Consider the following 12870-nt stretch of genomic DNA (forward strand, 5'->3'; position numbering starts at 1 on the left):
ATCATAGATGACACAAACAAATGGAAACACATCCATGCTCATGGGATGGGTAGAATCAATAATGTGAAAATGACCATACTGCCAAAAGCAATCTACACATTCAACACATTCCCCATCAAAATACCACCATCATTCTTCACAGAATTAGAAAAACATTCTAAAATTCATATGGAACCAAAAAAAGAGCCCACATAGCCAAAGCAAGACTAAGCAAAAAGAACACATCTGGAGGCATCACACTACCTGATTTCAAACTATACTATAAGGCCATAGTCACCCAAACAGCATGGTACTGGTATAAAAATAGGCACATAGACCAGTGAAACAGGATAGAGAACCCAGAAAGAAACCCAAATACTTACAGCCAACTGATCTTCAACAAAGTAAACAAAAACATCAAGTGGGAAAGGACAACCTTTTCAACAAATGATGCTGGATAATTGGCTAGCCACATGGAGGAGAATGAAACTGGATCCTCATCTCTCACGTTATACAAAAATCAACTCAAGATAGATTAAGGACTGAAACCTAAAACCTGAAACAAAAAATTCTAGATGATAACATCGGAAAAACCCTTCTAGACATTGGCTTAGGCAAGGATTTCATGACCAAGAACCCAAAAGCAAATGCAATAAAAACAAAGATAAATACCTAGGACCTAATTAAACTAAAGAGCTTTTGCATGGCAAAAGAAACTGTCAGCAGAGTAAACAGACAACCCACAGAGGGGGAGAAAATCTTCACAATCTATGCATCTGACAAAGGACTAATATCCAAAATCTACAATGAACTCAAACAAATCAATAAGAAAAAAACAAACAATCCCATCAAAAAGTGGGCTAAGGACATAAATAGACAATTCTCAAAAGAAGATATACAAATGGCCAACAAACACATTTAAAAATGCTCAACATCACTAATGATCACGAAAATGCAAACCAAAACCACAATGTGTTATCATCTTACTTCTGCAAGAATGGCCATAATCAAAAAATCAAAAACAGTATATGTTGGCATGGATGCAGTGAACAGGGAACACTTCTACACTGCTAGTGGGAATATAAATTAGTATAGCCGCCATGGAAAATAGTGTGGAGATTCCTTAAAGAATTTAAAGTAGAACTACTATTTGACCCAGCAATCCCACTACTGGGTATCTAGCCAGAAGAAAGGAAGTCATTATTCGAAAAAGATACTTGCACATGCATGTTTATAATGGCACAATCCACAATAGCGAAATTGTGGAACCAACCCAAATACCCACAAATCAATGAGTAGATAAGAAAGTGTGGTGTGTGTGTGTGTGTGTGTGTGTGTGTGTGTAGACAGATATATGATGGAATACTATGCAGCCATAAAAAGGGATAAATTAACAGCACTTGCAGTCACTTAGATGAGAATGGAGACTATTATTCTAAATGAAGTAACTCAGGAATGGAAAACTAAATACCGTATGTTCTAACTAATATGTCAGAGCTAAGCTATGAGGACAAAAAGGCATAAGAATGATACAGTGGACTTTGGGGACTTGGGGGGAAGAGTGGGAGGGGGACGAGGGATAAAAGTCTACAAATATAGTGCAGTGTATACTTCTCGGGTGATGGATGAACCAAAATCTCACAAATCACCACTAAAGAACTTACTCATGTAACCAAATACCACCTGTACTCCAATAAGTTATGGAAAAATTAAAATAAATAAAAGCTCAAATATGTTAAAAGTAAAGGGATTAGAGCACATATCATTCTAATGCTGACCAAAAGGAAGCTGGAATAGCTATATTAATTTTAGACAAATTGAACTTCAGGACAAATACTTAAATAAAGGCATTGCAGAAGGTAGACAAGTATCCACAAAGACATAATAATCCTTAACATGTATGCACATCTTCTAAAGCTCACATGGAATACTAACCAAGATAGAACATTATGGATCAAAAAACACATTAACAAATTTAAAAGAATAGAAATCATACTAAGTATGTTTTCAGATCACAACAGAACTAAACTATAGATCAAAATCAGAAAGACAACTGGAAAATAGAAAAAAATGAAGATTAAACAACACACTTCTAAATAACACATGGAATCAAAGTGGAAGTCTGAAGAGAAATTGAAAATATTCTGAACAAAAATGAAAACATAGCACCAAAATTTGTGGTATTCAGTAAAGTAGATCTAAAGGAAAATTATGGCACTAAATGCATATGTTAGAAAAGAAGAAAGACATAAAATCAATAGTCTAAACTTTCTCTAAAAAAAAAAAAAAACAGAGAAAAAGAACAATTTGGAAGCCTGTAATAAAAAGAAACATAATAAAAGTCAGAATATAAATCAATAAAATTTTAAACAGCAAACAATAGAGAAAAATCAATGAAATCAAAAGCAGCTCTTTGAAAAGCTCAATAAAATTTATAAACCTCTAGTTAGGCTAACCAAGAAAAATAGAAGACACAAATTACTAATATCAGAAATGAAAGAAAGATCATCACTACTGATCACATGGACATTAAAAGGATAATAAAGAAATAGTACAAACAACTCTCTGCCCACAAATTAGATAAAGTGAACCAATTCTTCAAAGACACAACTACTAAAAGTCACAAAAGGAAAAGTAGATAATCTGAAGAGGACCATATCTACCAATGAAATTGAATCAATAATTAACAACCATCAAAACAAAAGCACCAGGCTCAAATGGCTTCACTGGTGAATTCTACCAAAAATTTAAGGAAAAAATGATACAATTTCCACCAGCTCTTACAGGAAATAGAAACAATTCCTAACTCATTCTATGAGTCCAGAATTACCCTAACACCAGAAGCAAATAAGAATATTACAAGAAAGGAAAACTATAGATCAATCTCTCTCATGAAGATAAATGTAAAAATCCTCAACATATTAGCAAATCAAATACAACAATATATAAAAATAATTATACATCATGACCAAGTGAGATTTATTCTAGCTAGGCAAGGCTGTTTTAATATTTAAAAACCAATGAATGTAATTCACCACATTAACAGGCTAAGGGGAAAAAAAGCAATATTACATTACTTGGTACAGAAAAGGCATTTGACAAAATCCTATATCCGTGTTTAATAAAAATTATCAGCAAACTAGGAATGCAGGGAAAGTTCTTCAACTTGATAAAGAACAGCTACAAAACACTTCCTTACTTAATAGTGAGAAACCAGTAACTCTCTAAGATCATGAACAAGGCAAGGATGTCCCCTCTCAACAGTCCTAGTTAACATCATACTGGAAGTCCTAATTAAATAAATAAGACAAGAAAAGGAAATAAAAGGTATACAGATTGGGGAGGATAAAATTAAATTGTCTTTATTCACAATTTTCTCTGTGCAAAATCCCAAAGGATAGGGGAAAAAGTTCCTGGAATTAATAAGTGAGTATAGCAAGGTCACTATAGAAGAATAGAAGGTTAATATACAAAAGTCAATTGCTCTTCTATATACCAAAAATGACCAATTTGTATCTGAAATGAGAGAAAATACATTTGCAATGGCACCCCAAAAATGAAATACTTAGGTATAAAGTCTCAGAAAATATGTATAAGATCTATAACAGGAAAACTACAAAACTGATAAACAAAATCTAAATAAATGGAGGGATATTCCATTTTCAAGGATAGGAAGACTCGATATTGTTAAGATGTCAGTTCTTCCCAACTTGGTCTATAAATTCAAAGCAATCCAAATCAAAATCCCAGCAAGCTATTTTATAAATTACCTGATTCTAAAGTTTATCCATTTAAGTTTTAAACCTAGAATAATCAACAGAATACAGTAAAGTAAGCTTGAACGACACATAATAGGCAATTTCAAAACTTACTATAAAGGCACAATAATCAAGGCAATGTCGTATTAGCAAAAGAATAGACATATATTACTAGATAAATGGAACAGAATACTGAGCTCAGAAATAGACCCAAACAAATATAATCGACTGCTCTTTGACACAGAAGCAATGGCAATTCAATGGAAAAAGAGAGTATTTTCAACAAATGCCATGGGAATATTTGGATGTTTATATGCAAAAATAAGAAAAATAACTCAGACATAGACCTTATACCTTTAACAAAAATTAACTCCAAACAGACCATAAACTAAAATATAAAATGCAAAAGTATAAAATTTCTAGAAGAAAACGTAGGAGAAAATTTAGGTCACCTTGAGTTTGACAACGAATTTTTAGATACAACACCAAAGCATAATCTATGAAAAAAAATTGGTAAGTTGGATTTTATGAAAAAGTTCATTCCTTACGCAAATGACCACCCATGTACTGGGCTCAGCCAAGTTCATCAGCTCAGGTGTCAATATTGTTTAAGAGAACTTGTTGCATTTGGGAGATTAAGAAGGAAGAGATCCAGGATCCCTGGCAATGTAGTATTCAAGAAATAGGTGATCCCAGCAATAATCTATGTATACAATTTGGTGTGAGTAATCTTTCACTTGGCCACAAAAAATTTTACCCACTTAATCATCTGAATAAATTTCTATCTCTCATCCTCTTTCTCATTAAGTATGCATTACTATCTATTTCACTAGGGTATTTTGTGACTTAATAGTGTGCACTGATTTGAGCCTTAACAGGGGAAAGAGCTAAACAAAATTCTTTATGTATATATTTGTACTATGGAGAATACAGAATCATAATATGCAATAACAGTATAAAAAAAAGAGCTTTAGGACAGACAGATGAAGGAGGTGATGTGGAGAACAGAGACACAGACATCGTATAAACCACGGCTAAAGAGATAACTAGGGCAGATATCTAGGCAAGAAAAACCAGTTAGATCAGTTGTAAATCAAATATATTTAACTATTAATGTCTTGGTGGGGTGAGGGGAAAATGACCTTATATTTTGATTAGACATGGATACATATGAATGTTCAAACCAAGACTTGTAGCAGGTATTGCTAGATATTATCCATTGCCTCCTCAGATAATACTTTCTACCTTGTGTCCAATCTGCCCCAGCAGTCTGGCCTTTATGGTCTACATTAAGGGATCCCTTCACTCTGGCGTCCCAGGAAGGCCAAGTGGCAGGAGAGCAGAAGGCAGGAAGAGAGTGAAGCAAGAGTATTTGTCTTTTAAACTCCCTCCCTTCTGTGCTGTGGTGGATGATGGCTGGGTTCCTTCCCCAAGTTCCTAGCAGATAGCCTCTCCCAGCTGCGTTCTGCTCTTGCACCACCCCTCATTAGCTTTTCTTGACCTTCCCCACATCTTTGAAACTGTTCCTTAGTTTATTTCTCTTCATCTGTTACCTACCTAAACTCTTACTGATAAAAGCATAAAACGTGTACAAAGAGAATATGAAATGTATTAATTTGCTGATAAGAGCTTTTCAGTTGTAATGCAAGAGCTCTTATGGGAAAAATAGTGTAAATAGGATGCACCTGCTCTGTGGAGCCTACTCTGAACCCCAGAAGTTGGTTATGCCTTCTTTGTTCTCCTTGCCCTTTACACATAGCACATCATTATTGTGGGACTGTGGTAGACATGAAAGAACTTAGTCAAAGGGACCTCATGTGGGAAGTGTTTCATGAGGTGAGGGATCTGAGAAATAAACGAATCCCTAAAGTTCTGGCAGTTGGAGTTATATGAACTCAGTCACCTGAGGTTGGCTTCCACAGTTGTGAACAACCAAGAGACGGCAAGTGCTGCACAATTCAGTGAGGCCCCTCTTACCTTCAATGCATCCATCTCCTCAGACAGTGAGAGCAAGATACACATCTGTAGATCTCCTACTCTAGTTGAGAATATACAATAAGAACATAGTGTTTATTAATGAGCCCAGAACTGCCTTCTTCCAAGTGGTATTCCCTGACAAAGACAAGTACAAGCTGTTTAAAAGAACGTCGTTTAATATCAAAACATCTAGGTTATGATAATCCCAACACTACACACCCTGAGACATTACATGTATATGTATATGCTTTTTATCCCCAGTGCCAAAACAAAACTATTTTGAGAGAGGATTTACTTTTTTAAAGAATTCTCATGTCAAAGCAAGCAGGAGTGGTTTTTTAACATCTAAATTGAAATAAGAACTGCATGTCTGTCTGCATAGTTTAAGTGAGTCTCCAATCCCTGAAGTCAGAACATTAAATTCAGGGTTTTTCATACAAATAGCAAACAGGAGTTCACCCAGATAATCTCCGAAGCTACCAGCTAAGAGGCCATAACTGGCACTAACTCCTTTGTCACATACGCGCATTTGGTGTTCTCAGCTCTCCTCTCAATCACTAACTCCTGGCTCTTTCTCTGCATGATTTTTGGGCATGTCCCTCCATCATGGCCTCTGCTATGTCAGGTCTACCATTATAGACCTTGGAGCCCATGGTTCCTGTTCTCACTTCCTTGACTCCTTTCATCTTTCCACCCAAGAATAATTTTTCTCCAGTACAATATCTTTATATCATCATCCTGTTCACCAGGTTCAAATGACTGAATGTACTCAGACCTGTTTTCTCATCTGTAAAAATGATACTACAATGGGGCTGAAAAAATCAAAGGTCTCTTTTATCTCTGATCTCATTATTCCTCCACTGAACTCATTTGATCTCATGTAACAATCTTTTTTGTGGTTGGCCCCTTGCTGTCAGCCACTCTTCACACATTCATCTAACAAAATTTACTGAGTGCCTGCAATGGAAGAACACAAGTGCTAGGTTCTAGAAATAAAATTAAAAATTCCTTTCTTTGACATGCAATAGCAGTTATCATTTCTGAGCACTTCTACATGGAGTATTTCAGGAGGGCTCATTGTATCCTCACAATAAACTTATGACAGAAGCATTATTGATAACTCCACTTTATAGATGAGAAAACTGAAACACAGGTTAATACATGGCCCAAGTCATATAACTAGTAAGTGACTGAGCCAAATGTCATTGGTTCTAAATGATTGTGCCTCTGAAATAATTACAGTGAAAAGTTCTTAAAGACATTAATAAAATACTGAACAGGAAGATCTTAGCTTTGCTGCAGTTTCTAGGATGAAGGGCTACTTGAGCTCCAAGAAGCTTTCCACCCCTACCCCATGCCGATGCCATGCCCCATCTGGAGCACTCATCACATAGTCTCAGCCAAGTCATTTCCATCTCAAGCATTGTGCAAAAGACCAACGCTCACCTTGAAAAAAACCATCTTCAATGAATGGACTGCCATCTGTGCTTTATTATTTTGTACATAAGATTGTTACTTTGTACATATACTACATTTGACATAATTTTTTTTAACTTGTTCTCATGCCATGCTTAATCTCCCCAACCAATCTATCAAGAACACCTCCAGCCAAGCCTGGTATAGTGCTTATCAAATAGCAAGCAAAGCTTGTTAATAAATCAAGCAATTCACTTTGTCCAGGGAGTCAAATCCAAACCCTCCAGACAAGTTTGATGACATTCACTCACCTTGACCTGGCAGAGCCTCCCCCATCAATCCACCAGAGCTGAGTTGACAACAATTCTCCTCCAATCAGTTCTCCACACTCCTATCCCTGTGACTTTTATCTTGTATTAAATGATCATATAAACACTGAGCCTCCAAAGCAGTGAAAGGAACTTTTATTTTCTCATGGTTTCCATCTCCCAGCTTCTTCTATTGTATCGTAAATCCAAAACTGTCATAAAAGTTAGAAGCTTCAGAAGTGTCTTTTATAGGAATTTGGATTGTAGTCAAACATCTACCCTCAGTGTTCTCTTTCCAGTGTGGCATTTCCTCCCTACCACCTAATACAAGTATACACAGTATGGTAGGAAGACCTGCAGACCTAAGCAGGTTTGAGCTATTTTTCCATCACTCATCATTACAAATGTGTTTGTGTTTTCACTGTGGGGTATTCTTAAACCCTGCTGCTGGTGATGCTTTCTGTAAACAGTAATTCTCAAGTGCCTTATTGTGAATACAATGAGTCATCTCCAGTGCAGAGAAGTGGCTTTATTTAGGACTGGCCAGAGGGGGATGGGCATCATTATATTCAGTTTGATAGAGGATCTGCAGAATTCTCTCATTGCCCTGTACAGCAGGTCCAGTTTCTTTTTCGTTCTCCTGATAGAAGGACTGTATGCCTAAATATTCAGCACATATCCCCAAATTGATGTTTTACCTAAATTGTTTCTTAATTGGCTCAAATTAAGTGCATTTTGCAAATCCTCCCTCAGTCTAGTCTGTGGTCTAATGACTGTCTGACATAGGAAGCACTAAATGTTTAGTTAATATTTGCTGAACAATTAAAAAAAGGAAAAAATAGAAACAAAGGAAAGGAGGTAAAACTGATAACTGTGGGTGAAAAGAAGTCAAGGTCAAAGCCTGCATCTCTGTCTGGTTCATGAACAATTGAGCCTTACAGGGTTAAAACTATTCTGTGACCCCCAGGAGCCAATCAGTCCCCTCAAATTTATACTATTAGGAGAACCTTTTGAAAGAAAGCAACCAGCTTACAGCAACTCATCCCCACTGCTGGAAAAATACAAGTCAACATATTTTGACCTCTGATGGTAGAGCCGCAAAACTAATGTATCAGATATCTACTTCCATAATAGTACTGCATAACAAAGAGCCACAAAAACCTCAGTAGCATTCAGCAATAAGCATGTATTATTGTTTATGCCTGGGCCAGCTAAGGGCTGGCTAGATGGCTCTGCTAATCTTGGCCAGACTTGTTCATGTCTGCAGTCAGCTGGCAGTTAGCTGATATCAGCTGGCCTTGGCTGGGGCAACAGGGATTCCTCTGCCCTGTTCCACATATCTCTCATCCTCTAGAGCAGGCTATGCAGACATGTTGTCATGGTGATGGAAGAGAAGCTTGCCACTAGAAATACACAAGGGCTCTTGAGGTCTAAGCTCAGAGCTGGTATACCCTCATCTCTACCTCATTCTAGTAGCCAAAGCAAGCCACACAGCAGAGCCCAGGAACAGAGAATTGTTAATATGTCCTGCCTTTGGAGTTCGAGACCAGCCTGACCAACATGGTGAAACCCCGTCTCTACTAAAAATACAAAAGTTAGCCAGGTGTGGTGGCACACACCTGTAGTCCCAGCTACTCAGGATGCTGAGACAGGAGAATTGCTTGAACCCTGGAGGCAGAGGTTGCAGTGAGCCGGGATCGTGCCATTGCACTCCAGCCTGGGCGACAGAGCGAGACTCGGTCTTAAAAAAAAAAAAAAAAAAAAATGTCCTGCCCTCAGTGGAAATGAACTGTAAAGTTAAATGGCAAAGGAAGTGGTACAGGGAGAGATGGAGAATTAAGACCAGTGATGCAGTCTACCCCAGGTATATTTACATAAAAATAAAAAGCAGAGTATTATGAATTTATGAATTGCAAAGATGGAACCCATGCATATTTATAGATTCTGAAGTAACCAAACTAAAAGACAGTGCTTATTTTTTCTAATAAATATCTAGCTCAGACATTATTTTTTTAACTCATTCTTATTGTCATTATAATTAGTTAAATATTAGCTTGAGGTAAAAAAAATCATGCTGTGAATGAATTGATTTCTTTCTTCTATGGGTATTCTTTAGTCAAATGGTCTGGTAAAACACTTTTATGAGCTACTAAAGGCTTTGAACGTTTATGTAAGTCTATGACAACAGTACATTTTTCCAATTTTTACAGAGGAGAATTAAAATATCCTATCTGATATAACAAGGATTATGAACAGATTAAAAAATTATTTCAGTATTTTAAATTTAATACTCTCATTTAACAGGTTTGACAAAATGAAAAGTATTAGATTCTGATTCCTAGATTTGTATTTCTCATCTGATTCAATTATGTAAGTTTATATTTTAGAAATGCCAACTCCTTTACATCAGGGCCAAGACTAAATAACTCTGCAATATCAGAAGAAGCGTCACATTGAAAGAATGCTGAAATGAAATTACATTTCATCTCTACAAAAGTCAGAGTCTCCATTTCTGGGTTCAATGCATTTGACAGTTTAACTACCTACATTGTTTTTATCATATAAAAAAGGAGAGTGTTTTAATTTCAATCCCTTAACCTTCTAGCAATGAAATAGTTCCAGAGAATATAATGAATATAAAAGGGGTCAGTGTTCAAATTATCTTCATTTATAGCTAATTGGAAAGTTTCTTTTGTTGCTGAAGACCAGGACCTTTTTCCCGTCTATCTGCTAGTGACTATCACTCTGATGCCTTAATCTTCAAGTGGACATTCTCTTCATTCAGTGCAATTATAGTAACCTGAAAGGTAACGTAGTCTCATAAGAGATATGCCATCATCACACAGATTTATGGGCAGAACCACATCCATAAAATTTAGAAAATTGCTTGTGTACTACCAGCCTATTTTGCCTGTTAATATAAATAATATTTTCAACATTAGCTACCAAGAGGACAAATTTCTCATAACTGACTTGCTGCTTAATTCTGTCAGATAATCTCTGCTGTAATATGATGAAGAATATACTGTGAAGAATTTCTGACAAGCTTTGTTTTTCTAGGGTGTTTTGCTGAAGAGGCCCAATCTGTTGTTTATTTGGGGCTGGTACCACATTAAATTGATTTAGGGACACCATTTTCCATTCTTCTATCTTCCATGCTCTGTTAACTTATGTCATATTTATTAAAACTCTTGGTTTTGCATGTATGTTTCAATTTGTGGTAGCAAACTGATGAAACACGTTTCTCCCCTTTTTTGTAAAATGGTGTTTAACAACTGCTACTCCCATTAATGTATTGCCACCTTATAAGTAAACTCAACATGAAGAGATCTACACAATATTCTGATTAAGAAATTCTACCTGGGGCACAGAATATATGTGAAATACCTTTTCAAATAAAAACTTGGAGGAAGTAAACAGAGGAAATGCATAAAAGAAGAACATATGTTTTATGCTACCAAATTATGCATCATTATTTTGAATAGCTAACCAAAGTTTGTTACAGATACTAAAGCTTCGTTTAAATTTTAGTCCATTTGCAGTTTGTCGTTGTTTAAAATTCCTCAGGCAGGGGTGTGAGTGGAGGAAGTGACTTCTCTAGGGAGCTGAACTCTAAAATCTTGTTTCTGGGAGATACTGCAATTTGTGCTCTCAGATTCTAGACTATTCCAAAGAAAGCTCTCTGAGCTCCTGTGTGTTAATTTATGACATATCTGCTCTCACCCGATAGGTTTGTGCTTTATCACGAGTCTCAGGGAGCCCATCAGGGCTCACAAAGGAAAGAAGTCTGAGACACATAAAAAATATATGACTCCAAGCCAGGGAGCACTTTACGTTGTACACAGCAAAGGAAACCCTGGTACCACTGAACATGAAGGTCATGTTCTACGCAAGTACAAGGACTGGGCTGCCATCCTTACATTCTTCATGTTATTAAAACAAAATGTCTAATCATGCTTGAAGCTGCCCAAAGCCTTGTTGGAGAAGAGATATCAAGCTGGAACACAGCCAGTCCACACCTTCTGCTTTCACCCACTCCCACTTTCTGTATGCACACTCTGACCCTGCTCTGGCCAGACTGACCTATTTATCCCCTTCCCCTAAAGGTATCTCATGTTTCCCACCTTCAAGCCTCTCCACACCTATATTTTACTCATCTTTTAAGGTCCAATTTCTTAGAGTACTCCAAATCCAAAGTCAGTGCGATCTCCAGAGAGAAACAATACTTTTAATTTCTCTACTGTCCATATAGCTACCATAAGACTTATGTAAGTATTCACTGTTTCCCTAATAGATTACACATTTTCTAAGGCTAAAACCATATTTGAATGTCCAGTTATGCTCCTAAGTGGCTAACATTGAGCCTTACTCAAAGTAAATGCATAACACAAATTTGTTTTTATGCTTTTAATACATGTTGGTATTTTTAATATTTTTCTTCTCGACAAAAGAACACAACATCATCATACATACAACCTTCAAACATAAATGAGAATGTAAAAGCCATAACCTCCATCAATGTCCAATCAAAGTGCTGGTCAATGGAAGAGAGAGTTTACACCATTGACCCAAGCGTATGTTTCAGGCTGTGGTGAAGCTTGAAATTTTCATATCATTTATTTGCTGGATGACCCAATTAGGTCAAAACCTACTTTTCTTTATTGGAATGAATCCCCTAGCAGGTAGGTCAACTCCACAGGACAAAACTTCTAAGCGAATGTGAGGTGGGTTAATTCTCATATCAACTCTAATTTGCAGCAAGACTCCCATGGCATTTCAAGAGGCTTTGAGTCTTTCTGAGGCTTAAAGAGTGAGGTAGTAGCTTCTCTTGAGCAATTGGTAATACTTTGGTTCAAGAACGGTGGCTATGGAACATATCCTAATAATCACCTTCTCAAATGTTACAGAGTCTTGCAAGTGACAGAAAAAGATGGGAAAAAATACTCTCACAGTTTAGGAAACTGCTTTCATAAGCTTTGGCATCTCTAAAAGTTAGATTCCAGCCCATCCAAAGAGCTCTTTCTGCAGTATCTGTTTTCAGGAAACATTTTTATCATTGATCCAAGCATCAGAAAACAAAAACAAACACAAAAATACAACATAAGATCCCAAGAGCATCAGCATTCAATCACTGTCATTACGTGAATTATACTTGAAGCATGAGCAAGACACATGAGGCCCTATCTCAAAGATGAGCCACCCCTACTGGTGATAGAGGGCACCCAGAGAGAAGCAAGACCCTCATTTACCACCAGCTGACCCACAGGCTCTGAGCTCCTCCAATGACTGAGTCCAAAGATGTAGCTTCCCCTCACTCTTTCAAAACTAGTCCTATGTTTTCAATAAGTAGCTTTTCTCTGCCTCAGCATCCTCGAGTATACAACAAAACAGTAGAGGATGATAGAAAAATGTGGGCTTTAGAGTTGGAGTCC

At 36.8% G+C, this 12870-nt stretch overlaps 1 protein-coding gene across 5 annotated transcripts in view; it reads right to left on the minus strand.

The window, feature by feature from the left end:
• GRM8 (glutamate metabotropic receptor 8) overlaps window positions 1–12870 on the minus strand; it is an 810916-nt gene that overhangs the window by 739672 nt on the left and 58374 nt on the right. The gene's annotated exons all lie outside the window — the stretch shown is intronic.

This window comes from Pan troglodytes, chromosome 6, assembly GCF_028858775.2.
Source record: "Pan troglodytes isolate AG18354 chromosome 6, NHGRI_mPanTro3-v2.0_pri, whole genome shotgun sequence".
In the NCBI taxonomy this organism is placed as follows: domain Eukaryota; kingdom Metazoa; phylum Chordata; class Mammalia; order Primates; family Hominidae; genus Pan; species Pan troglodytes.